General features: G+C 37.7%; 1 protein-coding gene across 1 annotated transcript in view; it reads right to left on the bottom strand.

Moving 5' to 3' along the window:
* Window positions 1-15,244, bottom strand: part of LOC118850913 (receptor-type tyrosine-protein phosphatase N2-like) — a 180,221-nt gene that overhangs the window by 81,967 nt on the left and 83,010 nt on the right. The window lies entirely within an intron of this gene.

The following is a 15,244-nucleotide window of genomic DNA, read 5'->3' as shown; positions in this document are numbered from 1 at the left end:
TGAAGCTGAGGATTAGAGAGGTTGTGATGTGCCATGGGAAGTAAGTGAAAGAGCCAGGGCTTGAACCCATGACTTCTGACTCCAAGACCAGTGATCTTTCCATTACACCATAGATATAAAGAAATATGCACTGCAATAAAGTGATTTAATCTGGTAATAATGGCTCTAACTTTTACAATACTTTAAAATTTGCAGTGGCTTTTCTGCCCCCACACCATGAGGGAGGGAGGCAATCAGAATACTATTAGTGCAATCTTAGAGATAAGTACACTGAAGCACAGAGGAGTGCTAGAGGAAGGCAGAGCCAGGGGTAGAGCCCCAGTGTCCTGACTTATGTCCAGTGTTCCTTTCCATTGCAGCCACACGTCCATCAGCAGCTGTGCCACATGTGCCAGGCATTGTATTATGATGTCAGCGTGGAGCTGATTCAAGTGAACTGGCCACCTTTGTGGCAATAGTGAAGTTGAAAATTTCTACTTATATAGTGTTAAGGTTATAAAATGTTTTAGAGTAAAGCAAACTTAAAAAAACATTACAATATACAGAGCACTGTGTTTTAATAGCAAACAGGCTGTTGTTCTCCCTTCATTTTTGAAGCAGATTAATGACATAACTATGTGGGATCAAATTGTGGGTGGTGGGTGATGTCTTGACTTGCACGTGAAATGGATTTAAGTGAGGCAGACTGGCAAAAAGTCATCACCCTCTCTTTTCCAGAGTCATTGAAGTCCAGGGGTAGGAAAAAAGTCAAGAGGACTGGAGAAAGCCCAGGATGCAGTGGACGACCTTGGTGTCTTTGATGTCTGACCAGGCTCCAAACACTCCACAGCACCTGCTTCAGCTCCCTTCATGGCCAATGAAACAAACTGTTCTCATTTGCCCATTCCTCTGGGTGGGGGGGAATCTTGCCATGCTCAGAGTAGTCAGCCCCCTAACTCACCAATAGGTTTGAGGTCAGTTACCCCGCTCCTGGCTAAGCCCACCTGCCTAGACAGTTTAGCTGCTGTTCCTGCTACAGATTCTTAGAACCACAGATGAGAGCTGGATGAATCAGGTGGACACCAAAGGTGGGTCAGCAGTTCTGAAAAGGGCTTTGTGAAAGCTCACACTAGAGGTGCCAGTCCTCCCTGAACACCCCATACACCCCAATAAACAGGTTAGGAAGAAGTGTAAGATATGGCTGTTAACTTCGAAGAGTTACAACCTATTTGGGAAGATACAATATATATGTGTATATACACACACATGCATATGTGTATATATAGGTGTGTGTATTATATATATATATATATATATATATATATATATACGTTATTATACACACACACACACACACATAAATAACTACTAGTAGAAGGAAACAAGTATGCAAGACATTTTCTTAGAGCACACAGTATAGATCTTTTCTTTGTCCCTATCACCTACTATCTGATATTGTACATATCTATGGATGTGTTGTGTCCCTTTCCTTCCCTCTACTCCCCCAGAGTCTCCATCTCCCCCCTTCTCCCAGAACACAGCTTCTTGAGGAGAGGAACAGCTTCATCTTTCATCTTTGTATGCCTAGCACAGTGCTCTGCATATAATAGGTATTTAATAAGCATTAGTTCAATTTGAACTTGAATCATTAGATGAATAATACCAACAATGGTTAAAGGAGTTCATATCCTCTACATGACCTATTGGCATGGTTTCAAGCAAAGAGGTACAACCTTTAAATTGAAGAGGAAGTTACTGAAGCAAGAGAAGACCTAGATATCATGGCACAATCACTCTATCTAATGGGGATTGGGGGGTAGGGTGAGACTAGTTATCAAAGGTATCAGAGAGTTCACATAGGACATTCACCTAAAATCCTAAAACTTCCTTAGTTCCCAATGTTCGAGGGACCTTTACAGATCATGGAATTGGGAACGGAAAGTATTGATTTTATAATCACCCTCAGAGTTCAATGAAGTATTTTAGATCTTTCCAAGTCTTTATAGCCAAAAATTGAATGGACAGTTGGTAACACAACCATCAGTATCACTCTCTTCCTAAGAGCTAATACTATCCTTGCATGTCTCCAACCGTAGCCCAACAAATGATGTAGTTTACATTCAAATATAAAAGCATTCCTCCGGCTGAACCAATACTCTGACATTTTTGGGAGATGATCTCTGGATAACGACACTATCTCTTTGGCTCAGTTTCTTCATCTAGAAAATAGACATAATCATTGTGCCTATCTCCTAAGATCATGATGCACATACAGTACTTTGCAAACCATAAGGTATTATAAAAATATCATCTATTAAAGTTAGTATTACATAATGTCAATGTACATAGAGAGTCAGCATCAAAGCCATGGAAACTTGGGTTTGTGTCCTGCCTCTGACATATACAGACACTGGATGACTTTGGACACTTGATCTCTTAGGGCTCTAGGCCAACAGTTCTCAAAGTCTGCTCCAGGGATCCCTAAATGGTCCCTGAGACCCTTTCAGAAGGTCCACAAGGTCAAAATTCTTTCTTCTTTTGTCTTTTTTCTATTCTATTTTCTATCTCTTTTTTCAAAATGATACTAAGATTTTAAAATTTCTATTGTGATAATGCTGATGGATAGAACCCATGTAACTTAAAGCTCTTTGGAGGGTCTTGAGGCCAAGCAGTTTAAGAACTGATGTTCTTAGCAATTCCCTCAGACTAAGTTGTAGAGATGGTGCTAATCTGCACTGGTGGAGAGAATTTCCTCGACCAGGAGTTCCCTATAGTAGTGAAACCATGGGTCTAACCTCCCCTACCCCCTCACATGGGGTGTCTCAAAAGTCTTAGTTAAATTTTAAGCTTTAATAATTTTAGAAGTATAAATGCTACAAACTTGCAAAATACTCCCACCATTTGAAAAGTTAATTATGAAATAAAAATATTAAAATACTGATACTACTTATTAAAATTAAACATAGCCACTATCATCTATGTATTACTCTAGTTGACTTTCAAACTTTATAAAAACTTTTATCAGCTGCTTTTCAGTGATTGAAAGGATTGCAATTTTAATCATAGCTCATCCAAAGAACAAGGTTTTAGTGCATACACAACAGTTTTAATATGACCCCACAAGAAAAGGTCTAGTGGAGATAGATCAAGTGACCAAGGTGGCCAAACCAGAGGACGTCTATCCATCCACCTGTCTGAGAAAGTGTCATCCAGAAACTGTCACACAAGCAACACATAATGTCAGAGAGTCACATCATGTTATATTAAAAAATTATTCAAAATTCACAAAACTAAAAACATGTAAAAGAAATATAAATAAATTTTCGAATGACATTTAAAATAAATTTATGGCATTTATACTTTTGAAGTTATTAAAGTTTAAATCTGCACTAATATTTTTGGGACATCTTGTATATAACAAACTTCTACTCCCACATGGTACCTGCAGAAAAATTGTCTGTATGGCATTGTCAAGTTGGTAATGTTCTTAATCCTTATGTGAGGCAGGGCTGTCCAAACTTAGGTTTTTATTGAAACAATAGACAATATATTTTGATTTGCCATTTTAGTGAGAGCTCCGCGGTAGCTGGGCTTCATTTACTAAAGCATTTATGTAAATTTTCATGCTTATAGGAGGGCCACATTTTGGACAGCCCTGATGTAAATTAAGCATCCTTGAGTAAAAATGAAGGCACAAACAAGGCTGAATTTAGATACAATCAATCAACAAACATTTACTAAGCACCTCCTATGTGCTAGCCACTTGGAATACAGAAAAGACTTTTGGGATGCTCTGTATTCAATCAGGGCCATCTGCACATATAGGTATAAACAAAATAAATATAATAAAAATACTGTAGATACAATTACATTGAGAAGGGAAGGAGGCAGGCATGAATGGGGTCTTCAGGGAAGGCTTACTTTAGAAGCTGGCCCTTGACCTGAGTCCTGAAAGAAACTAAAGATTTTAAGAGGCTAAGGTGAGGGGGACAGAGATGGGCACTGCAGTGATGATGGGAGCTGCAATGGTATATACTGACTGACTTTAAAAGAGTTCGGAATACACGTCTCAAGTATGGTTTTCACTCAAAGGTTAAACAGGAATTGTAAGAAAGGGTCCTTCAGCTATTTCTTAATTATGAGTTGTTGGGAAACTACCAATACTTGTGATTTAAAGAACAAATCAAGAGAAACAAAAGAAAGACGTTCTAACCCATGAACAATGAGTCATATGATATTAAGAGTCAGAAGGAACCTTAGAAATAATTTAGTTCAATCTAATTTCACAGATGAAGAAACTGAGGCCTAAAGAGAGTAAATGATTTGCTCAAGGTTAAACAGCTAGTTATGGAAGAGCTAGGCTCTCCACTCAAGGTTCTTTGTATTATTAATTTGTTTGAAGTCTGAAGAAAGTTTTTAAAGTGAGTGTTTATCTGAAAGAAATTGCCATTTTTTGTTCAGTTGTTTTTCAGTCCTGTCTGGCTCTTCATGACCCCTTTTGGGGTTTTCTTGGCCAAGATACTAGAGTGGTTTGCCATTTCCTTCTCCAGCTCATTTTACAGATGAGGAACTGAGGCAGATAGGGTTAAGTGACTTGCCCAGGGTCTGTCTGAGACCAGATTTGAACTCTGAAAGAGGAGTCTTCCTGACTCCAGGACCAATGTGCTATCCACTGCGCCACCTGGCTGCCTAGTATAGCCTTTAGAAAGCGTTATGTAAAGCAAGTATTGGTAATCCTTAATTATTGCATTCTAAAAGTTTCTTTAGCAATTCAGTTGCTTGGAACTTGGAATTCACTTCTCTGTAGAAATGTGAAAAATGTTTCAAAATGACAGGATCTCAAATTAATCCATATGAATCTATTTAAACTGTAACACAACCAAACTATTGAACACTCTCTTCATGGATAAAGACTTCAACCCCTTCATGAGTTAGCAGATAGTCTTCAGGGAATGCTGTGGACAAAAAAAAAATCACCTTGGGGCCAGTATAGTGGGAAGCCTCCCTTAACTTAGATTTTGCTGTCCTTCAAATTACAATGATTGTCGAGTCTGTACTAAAAGTCTTTCTATCCTGGTAGGATCAGTCAGAGCTTGTACTCTGTCAGAATGGCATTTGAGAAACCAGGGAAATCACTATCATGGTGCTACATTATGGTAGGACTCTAATGGAGATTGAAATAAGAGTTAAGCTTTATATTAGTTCAAACTAATAGGAATTATGTGATATTTTAGAGAAATGGAGAAAAAAGAGGGAGAAGACTTTTTTTTTCTTTTTTTTTAGCCAAGTTGACTCTAGGATAAAGTTTGAAAAACAGAAAAAAGCTTATCATGGCATTCTTTCCCTTCCCTTTCCAATATCCAGTGTGTTTTCCCTCATGTCCCACTGTCCTCTTGCTCTCCTGGAACACTCCCCCCCCCCCACCACACACAAAAGCATAGCATTCTACTCTGGCTTCCCCAGTTTCTCAAATGTCCTATTCTTTGAAATGACCATCTCTTCATCCTCCAAGTCACAACTCCCAGTGAAGCAGACCTGAAAAAGGTATCAGGAGGAAAAGGAGTCGATTAGATTAATTCACATTTCTCTATGTATGTCTAACAGTCCCTAATCATCCTAAAAATATTTGCAGTTTTAGAAGATGCTTACTATCCACAAATGGATTTCTAATTAGTGGAATTTTCAGTACATGTGGAGGGAGTCAGGGAGGTAGAGCAAGAAGGGAGGGAGAGAGAGAGGGAGAGAGGGAGAGAGAGAGGGAGGAAGGGAGGGGGAGGGGGAGAGAGAGAGAGAGAGAGAGAGAGAGAGAGAGAGAGAGAGAGAGAGAGAGAGAGAGAGAGAGATTTAAGCTCGATATGTAGATTTGTGAGTCATTTGCATAGAGATGAGAATTGAATATATGGGAGCAGATGAGATCACTGAGAGCATAGAGATATCTAAGAAGAGGATCCAGGACAGAGCCTCAGGGAATGCCCGTATTTAGTGGATAGGAGATAGATAAATATACGGCAAAGAAGATTTAGAAAGAGTAGTTAGATAGGGAGCAGGAGAGAACACAGTTACAAACTCGAAGAGAATCTAGAAAGAGGGGACAGTTGGACAGTCTAAAAAGCTAAGGAGGTCAACTAGAGGAGGACTGAGAAAAAGTCCACTGGATTTAACAGTGAAGAGATTGTTGGTCATTAAGGGTGGTTTTGGTTGGATTGGACCCTGGATAAGTCATTTATTCTCTCTGAGCCTCTATTTTTTCGTCTGTAAAATATGCCATCCATTTCCAAGGGCTGTTATGATTTTAAGAGTGTTTTGTAAATCTTAAAGCAATATATAAATTCATGACCATGATTGTTGTTGTTGTTGTAACCTAAGACCAAGTTTAACTCAGTTCAGAGACTCTTCAAAAGAAGTTTGTCATCTGAGTGATGAATTTTTAGCCACAGAAATTTATGAAGATAATCTACTAAGGCATGAATTTTTAAAAAAAGAAAGAATCCTCTGAGTGGAATAACCACACCAAAGAAATTAGAGATCATTGAAATAGTGAAGAATGTAGTTATTTGGGCCCATGATATATTCCCCTACTAGTCTGTAAATTCTAATGAAATCAGGGATGGTGTCATAGCTAACCTTTTTATCTTCTCCAAGCACCCCACAAAGTATTCTACCAACAGTAGCCACTAATTAGGATCAGAGATTTGGACATAAAAAGGAGCCTAGAGATCATCTGGTACAACTCTCTCATTTCACAGATAAAGAAACAGGGGTATAGAGAATCTGATTAGCCTATTATAAGTTCCATGAGGGTAGGGATTGTTTCATTCTTTGTATTTGTATACCTAGAGCCCAGCAGAGCATGCTCATTGATTGACTAAGTTTCTAAAGTACCAAATGGCAGAACTGGGGTTAGAACAAGTCCCATGCCTCCAAGGTCACAGCTTTTTCTACTGAGTCATGCTTCTTCCCCCAAATTCTTGCTGAGTTAAAAACTTTGAATTCAAAAGCAGTAGGGCTTACTGAGTAGGTTATGACATTCAAGGAACTTCACTGCAATGTCTGTTGGATTTTGCTCATGATTCTCAGCAAAAGGAGATATTGGAGAAGAAATAGCAAAACAATCCGGTATCTTTGTCAAGAAAACCCTAAATGGGGTCACGATGAGTAGGACATAACTGAACAATAACAAAAATAAGGAGGCATTTAGTATGCAAATGTATGTAGGGATAGAGACTGAACCTTTCATTTCATTGGTACAGGGAATGTGCAGTGAGGAAACTTCCATTCCCTGGGCACATAGGCACCTTCTCTGCTTAGAGGATAATTCCATGACCCTGATTCTGTCCCTTTCCCTGGCTATGTCCCATGCCTGAAATCTTTTCCCTCTTTTCTCCCCCTTTTATTTTCCCTGGATTCCTTCAAGATTCGTTTTAAATCCCACCTTTTACAGGAATCCTTTCCCAGTTCCCTTAGCTGCTAGTGTTCTCTCTCAACTTGCCTTCCATCTACTCTGTATATATCTTGTATGTATTTTACATATTGTCCCCCTTTTGGATATAAACTTCCTAAGGGCAGGGACTATTTTTGCTTTTCTTTGTATTCCCAACACAGCACAGTACCTGGCTCAGAGTGCACTCTTATTTTTTTTTTCATTTAATTTTACATGTAAACAACATGTAAACAATTACATGAAAATAACATAGTATACTCAATAAATGTATATGCTAATGCATATACACACATATATTCACACACATCTATGTATACATAATTACATATATACATACTTATATATATATATGTGTGTGTTATATACATAATGTGTAGAGTGTTGGATTTAAGAAGTCTTGGGTTCAAACTCCACCTCTGATACTTGTCATGTAACCACTGGCAAATCACTTAATCCCTCTGAGCTTTGGTATTCTCATCTGTAAAATAGGGATAATGAATACTACCTATCTCAAAGGACTGTTGTGAGGATCAAATGAGATCGCTTATGTAAAAAGCTCTGCACATTTTAAAGTACTCTATAAATACTAGTTATTATAATATATGCATGTCTTTATATTTCGTGTGTTAATTAAAGCCCGAGATTCTCTTTTCTAAAATTTTTATCTATTCTGTAATGAAATTATAATTCATATCGAGACTCAAAAGGGAGTAGCAAAATTCTTTCTAGTTTACCCTACTAAATAAATGACAAGATTAGTAAACCTTTGAGCCCTGGATCAACTTCGACTCTCAACTTAATAGGTCAGGTGTCCAAGAGGTGGAATCCATATTTCTACATCTGGTTGTAAAAAGGCAATATGGGGCTTAGAAATGATGTAAGCAAGGATCATGTTATGGGGGGAAAGTGTTGAAAGGACTTTTTAGCCAGACAAGGGGCAGCTAGGTGGCACTGTGGTTGGCGTACAGGGCCTGGAGTCAGGAAGACTCATCTTGGTGAGTTCAAATCCAGCCTCAGACACTTACTAGCTGTCTGACCCTGTGCAAGTCACTTAACCCTGTCTGCCTCAGTTTCCTCAGCTATAGAAATGAGCTGGAGAAGAGAATGGCAAACTACTCCAGTATCTTTGCCAAGAAAACCCCAAACGGAGTCATGAAGAGTTGGATGCGACTGATAAACAACTGAATCAGTTCTAAATCTGTTTTCATAGAATCACAAGATTTCACAGAATCACAAGATGACCTCAGAGGTCATCTAGTCCAAAATATACCTGAAGAAAGAGATCCCCTCTAAAATATACTTGAAAAGTACCCATCCTGGCTTTGTTTTAAGACTTCAGCTGAGGGATATTTCTCATGGCAGCCCACTCCACTTTAGAGAGAGAGATAGCTTTAGATAACTAGAGACAGCTCTAGTTATAAGGAAGATTTTCCTAACATTAAACCTAAATTCGATTTATAGCAACTTCTACCTATTGATCATAATTCTAGCTTCTTGGGCTAGGCAGAAAACATGATATCCTTTCTAGCTGCTGGAAACAGCTAGCATTTTCCCTTTTCTTCCTCTTTTCCTCCTCCCTGCTTCCACTACATTCTTTCTAGTTCTTGGTTGCTATGTAACACTGTTGATTCATGCTGATATCACAGTCTGCTAAAACACACAGATCTTTTTCTTGTGAGCTTCTGCCTAGCACTGCCTCCCCAATTTTAGATTTGAGAAGCTGATTTTTTGAACCTTTGTGAGGTTTTACATTTATCACTATACAATTTCCTCTTGTCAGATTCAGCCTAATATTCTACCCTTTTGAGATTCTGTTGAATCCTGGTTCTGTCATCCAATGTATTAGTTATCCTCATCTTTGTGTCATCTACTTATCTGATAACTGTGCCATCTATGCCTTTATCCAAGTCCCAGACACAAATGTCAAACAGTACCAAGTCAAGGACAAATTCCTGAGGTGTTGATTTTGATAAATATATAAAAAGGTCTAATTTTTAATTGGACAGTCAGTATTACCTTGGGGAAGCAGCAGGTGGCCTTAAGAAGTCAAAATGCTAAGAGGCTCTTTGTCTTAACAATGTAAGACCTTGCTCATAAAAAGAAAATGAAATAGTTTCAGGAAATACAGTTGTGCCCTCTTTGATATTCCTTTCCTTTGAAGATGGATTGTTCCTGGTCCCTCTGCAAGCTGTAAATTGACTTAACTGATAGTATTTTGTTCCCTTTGTGTATATAAAACCTTTTGTATTAACTGACTCTTTGGGTAAAGAAGTCCAAGTCTGAATTTTATCCTTGGGTTTCTCTTTCTTCCCACTGTAGTTTCTTCTTGATAATAATTTGTTTTGTTAATGAGAAAAAATTTTTCCCTCTAAATACATTGAAGACTTCCAAGTTGACACCAATCATTAATGACTATTCTTTAGGTACATCCAATTAACCAGTTCTGAATCTAATAAACTGTATTACCATCTAGTCAGTAGTGCCATATTTTTGACAAAAATAGCATGAGAAATTGATAAAATGCTTTGTTAAAATCTAGATAAACTTTATCTACTTCCTTTCCCTAGTATTCCAGTTTAGTAACCTTGTCAAGAAAGGCAACACATGTAGGATGGCATGACCTATTATTGTTAAATTCATGCTAGCTCTTTGAGTCTACTGCTTACTTTTCTAGGTGTTCATTAAATATCACTTTAATAATATATTCTAGAAGTTTGTTAGGAATCAAAGTCAAGCTTACTAGCCTATAGTCTCTATTCTCCATTCTCTTCCAGGAACAAACAAATGAAACATTTGCCCCTTTACAATCTGTGACTAGCTCTTTGATCTTCCATGATATTTTAAAGATTACTAACAATGATTTAGTCATCACATCAGCCATTGCTTTCAGTATCTTAGGATGAACTTCAACTGGGTCAGGTGACTTGAACTCATCAAAGGGAATGCGGTGATCTCTCACTGTCTTCATACTTCTATTGGGTATTAACCTTATTAGCTATATTTATTAGAGTTTCAAATGAAGTTTGGGAGATATGTGTACCATTTTATATTTGTCTTAGAAACAAAATGACTAAGTTTTTTTTTAATAAAATTCTCTTGTCTTTAATCTATTTATTCTATGAGTCCATGTAACAGACCCTGTGATCTAAGAAGGAAAAATAACTCAACCTCACATATGTAAAATAGAGATATTGCTCAAAAATGATGCTATATTTAACCCATATATTCAAATGGATCTGTGGTGTCATTGATGTGAATACTTCCTCTAATCACAAGGCTCTCAGCCAACCAATGCCTGTCCATCCTGTGGGACTCTTATCTATGTCTTGCCCCAAGTTTACAACAAAGGATCCACCTGATGTCCTAGGAATCTTCTCATTTTTCTCCTGATACTTCAAGGATATCAGAGGAACAAAGAGCCTGCCCACTGGTTATTGCTCTCATTTAAAAACCAATCAATCTTGTTTTTCCAGCACACATCGATGACATCCATTATTCTGGTTCTTATTGATAGCTCTTTATTTAGTATGTGTTGTAGTCCACTCATACTTGGCATGTGCCTCTCTTGTTTTAAGTTGCCTTCCTCATTAGACTGTGAGCTCCTTGAGAGCAGGAGCCATCTTTTGCCTTTCTTCACATCCCCAGAGCTTAGTACAGTGCCTAGAACATAGTTGGCACTTAATGTTTGTCAACTGACTTCTTCGTCCACGTTTTTTCCTGTGTACATTGTTAGACCAAACTATTTGAATAACAGCAGTTCTAGAAGAGGGTCTGCAATATTCTGGGGCTTGATACAATAAATAATATGTCATTTGCCCACAAAATCACCTGAAGGAGCTTACTCTATATGGAAAATCTCTGTTTAATTTGGTCTATACTTGATTTTCTCCATGACAATTGCAAAGACTGTCGGTAAACATATATCTCTATTTTTTGCCTCCCTTGATACTAATGATCATACGATTGTTAAATAAGATTATCTCTGATGCTTTATCTTTCAAGGAATCTTGAATAAAATATATAGATGGAAGACACCTTGTTGGAAAGGAGCCTTCAAGGTGCCCTTTTGCTTTACAGAATCAAGAGCTTTCTTGTAATCAATCAAAATTGAGTGCAGTGGGGAGGTTCATGTTCTCTCCCAAACATGTGAGAGTAAAGACGTAGTCTGCTAAATCTGCTTATTCCTTACTGATACCCTCACTGAGGATACTCTTCATATGATATACATATATATGTATACACGTATATTCACACACATGTATATTATTCTCATGGAAATTTATAAAGGTGAGAAAGTAGGCATGCAGGTCAATGGTTGATTATCTTCTCTTGGCCACCCTTTTCTGTAATTAATAATGTCTGAAGTTTATTTTTTTATATGTTCTTGCTTTCTTTCCTTCCTTTAGATAAGTGGTGAAATCATTCCTCAACACTGATAATTGCATTTCTTCCTTCCTAGATTCCTTTTCGTATTCTTGGTCCTGTCCAGTTGGTTTCCTCATCCTTGTTCTCCTTAGTGCTATCTCTATCTCCTCTATAAGCATATCTGTAAAGCCAGAGTCCAAGAGGGAGGGCTTTACTATCCTTGATGGTAAAAAAAAGCACATTATAAAAATCTTTGCTGATCTTTTTATTTATTTTTTTCTCTCCGTATCGCCCACTTTCATTTTCATACTTAAATGCCTTTGGTATGACTTTGCTTAGTTGAGATTTTCACAAAGTTTTCTTTAAGCTGATTTGACACTGTGTCACATCTCTATTTTGTTAAGTAACATTGCCCTTAATCTTCCACCATTCTTCTTCATTAGATTTTACAAATGACTTTATATTATAAACTAGTGTCCCCTTTGGTCATGACATCTCTCTGTCTAGCAAATAAGTTGTGTTTGCTTATAGAGAGAGCTAGGTGGTACAAGGATAGAGAACAGGGTCTGGAGAAAGGAAGTCTTGAGTTCAAATTCTGCCCAAGACACTTATTTACTACTCCATCAATAACGAGTTTTTTCCTGTCCATTAAGATACAATCAATTTAATTTCTGGTGACATATTGTAGTACTCACCATGTCTATAATGTTCTGGTTATTTTATCAAAGGAACTATTCTGATACAGAGGCATGAGATTTCTACTTAGTTTATCAATTACCGATCCATACTTTCTCATTTATTTCTAGCAATTTCCACCTTTGCATTGAAGTCACCAGATATCAATGTATATGTTGATTTAATTTGGAGGATCTTCTTAATTTCTTTGTAGAATCTCTTTTTATTTTCTACAATATATTTTGGTGAGTAAGCTTGAAAAAACATTTTCATGTTTTTTCCCCAAATACTTATCTTTAAAACATCAATATGAGATAATGAAATATCTCATGAAATGATGTTTCTTTTGCCTGTGGGTACAGGGGATAAAACCGACTTCCCCAACTCCATTATTTGTATCTTCAAGGAAAACCTTTGAGAAATCCTTTCCTTCAACTGCTTTCTTCCGGTTTCATTTAAAGTGAGAAAGTTGAGCAATTTTGTTCCTCTAGAAGTACATCCTCTCATAAGGCACTGAACATGAACCTCCCATTTAGAGAACTGCCAGCTTATTTAGAATGTATAGATGGTCTAAAGATTTTGTGACTCTTAGTACCCTGTGCCCCCTTTCCTTCTCCTTTGCCACCATCACTGTAGAAGCAGCTGGGCACCACACAGGACTGAGAACTACTTTGTATTTTTCACTGATTCATGGACAACCATGACCCAAAAGTTTATCACAGAGTGGGCACTGGTGATGAGGCTTTTCAATGTTAGGTAGCCTGGTCCTCAGGAAGCAGATTCAATTTGCTACTTGGATGGACCCAAAGCCTCTTCAGCCTAGTGGAATCTCTGAGAGCTTCTGATATAAATAGCACAGTCTTTAAGAACCCAGGGTCAACTCTTCAACATAGGGTCAACTTTGTGTGTGCTGTATATAACATGCACTATAAGACTTCCAATAAGAACTCCTAAACCAAGGGGTTTTCCACCTTTTTTAGGTCATGGACCCTTTTGAGATCTGGTCATATCTATGAGCCTGCTTTTCAGAGTAATGTTTTTTAATGCACAAAATAAAATACCTATGATTACAGAGGGAACCAATTATGTTGAAATTCAGTTATCACAATATCTTTTTTCAAAATAAGTTCATGAACTCGACGTTAGGAATTTCTAGCTTAAATTTGGCTTTAACATTGACCTGGCGGGTATATACTGTAGAAATTCTTTCTAGGTGAAACTATCTTATAATGAAATCCTTTAACACTTGTGTAAATAGAACCCTTTCAATGAGATCCATAAGACCTACGTCAATACTAAATTCTACTGAGTAATGATAATTCAGAATAGATACACATAAGCACATGCATATGTATGTATGTATGTGTATACGTTATTTAAAACATTACCCCTTGCAAGTTATGCACAGTGTACTGTATACTAAAGATTTTAAAGGGATGAGTCATATATGTATTTGGTATAGCAAACCATAGGGAGCCATGGTCAGTTCTTTAGCAGTAGAATGACAAAATGAAAACAATATTTTAGGAAAACTAGTCTGGTAGTATGAAATAGGAAACTACAGTCTGAGAAACTAGTTATGAGGCATTTATACAGTTTATCTCTGTGTGGGATAATGAGGTCCTAGGGCAGCTAGGTGGCCCAGTAGATAGAGCACCAGGCCTTGAGTCTGGAAGACATGAATTCAAATTTGGCTTCAGGCACTTGATAGCTGTATGACTCTGGGCAAGTTACCTAACCCTATTTGCCTCAGTTTCCTCAACTGTAAAATGAGCTGGAGAAGGAAATGGCAAACTACTCCAGTTACCTGTGTCAAGAAAATTCGAGACGCCATCACAAAGAGTTGGACACGATTGAAATGACTGAACAACAAAAGATGAGGTTCTAGGCTAGAATAGTGACAACTAATGGACAATGTAGGCGGGAGTGGGGGTGGGAATTGAGAGTTTTCAAAGAAAGGGACAACAGGGCTTAGTGAAATATTGGCTGTAGGAGATGGAAGAGAGACTCATAGTTGACTTCTAGCTTCTAGCTTGGGAAAATGGAATCACAGTGGCAGTACTTCTAAAAAATGTGGCAGCTGAGAAGGTGGCGTGTACTAATTACGATTATAACTTGTATTAAGTACACCCTTCCTCTTATTTGTAATAAAATCAATGCAAGTTTTCAGTGAAGTAGAACCACCTGTAGCGTAAAACTCTTCAACATTTTACAACTTCATTACAGAGCTAGTCCTTTTTGATCCTGAACAATAAAGATGATTATATCCAGACAAATTGTAGTGGGGACTCAAGAAAAGGAGGATATAATTATCCCTACAGGAATTTGGCTAAGTCACCAAGAGTCTAAGCAGCTCCATTCACCTGGTAAGCTGTTTGTAATATCTTTCATCAAGGGATGGAAGGTGGACTTGGGCAATGAGGCTTTTGGGGAAATTTGTAGGAAGGTAGATATGGGAATGGGTGGTATGTGGTGGACCAACATGGCCATGATTTCATCTATAAAGAACTTAATCTGGGTTTATGCGATAAAAATAGTGAGCCAGTCCTTCTGAATCCTATTCTCTTTACAACTTCTGGTAGACTCAGAACCTAGTCTTACTTTTCTCAATGACCTATCACATTAACTCATGGAGCAGTGATTTCAAACTCAAATACTGACCTAGAAAAACACATGTAACATTCATCTATATCCTATTACATTTTCATTTTGTTAAATATTTCCCCATTACATTTCAATCTAGCTCTGGCTGCACTTGGGAGCGCGGAGAGCTGCTTGTGGTAC

This window comes from Trichosurus vulpecula, chromosome 5 (genome assembly GCF_011100635.1).
Source record: "Trichosurus vulpecula isolate mTriVul1 chromosome 5, mTriVul1.pri, whole genome shotgun sequence".
Taxonomy (NCBI): domain Eukaryota; kingdom Metazoa; phylum Chordata; class Mammalia; order Diprotodontia; family Phalangeridae; genus Trichosurus; species Trichosurus vulpecula.
This window is presented reverse-complemented; position numbering and strand designations above follow the sequence as displayed.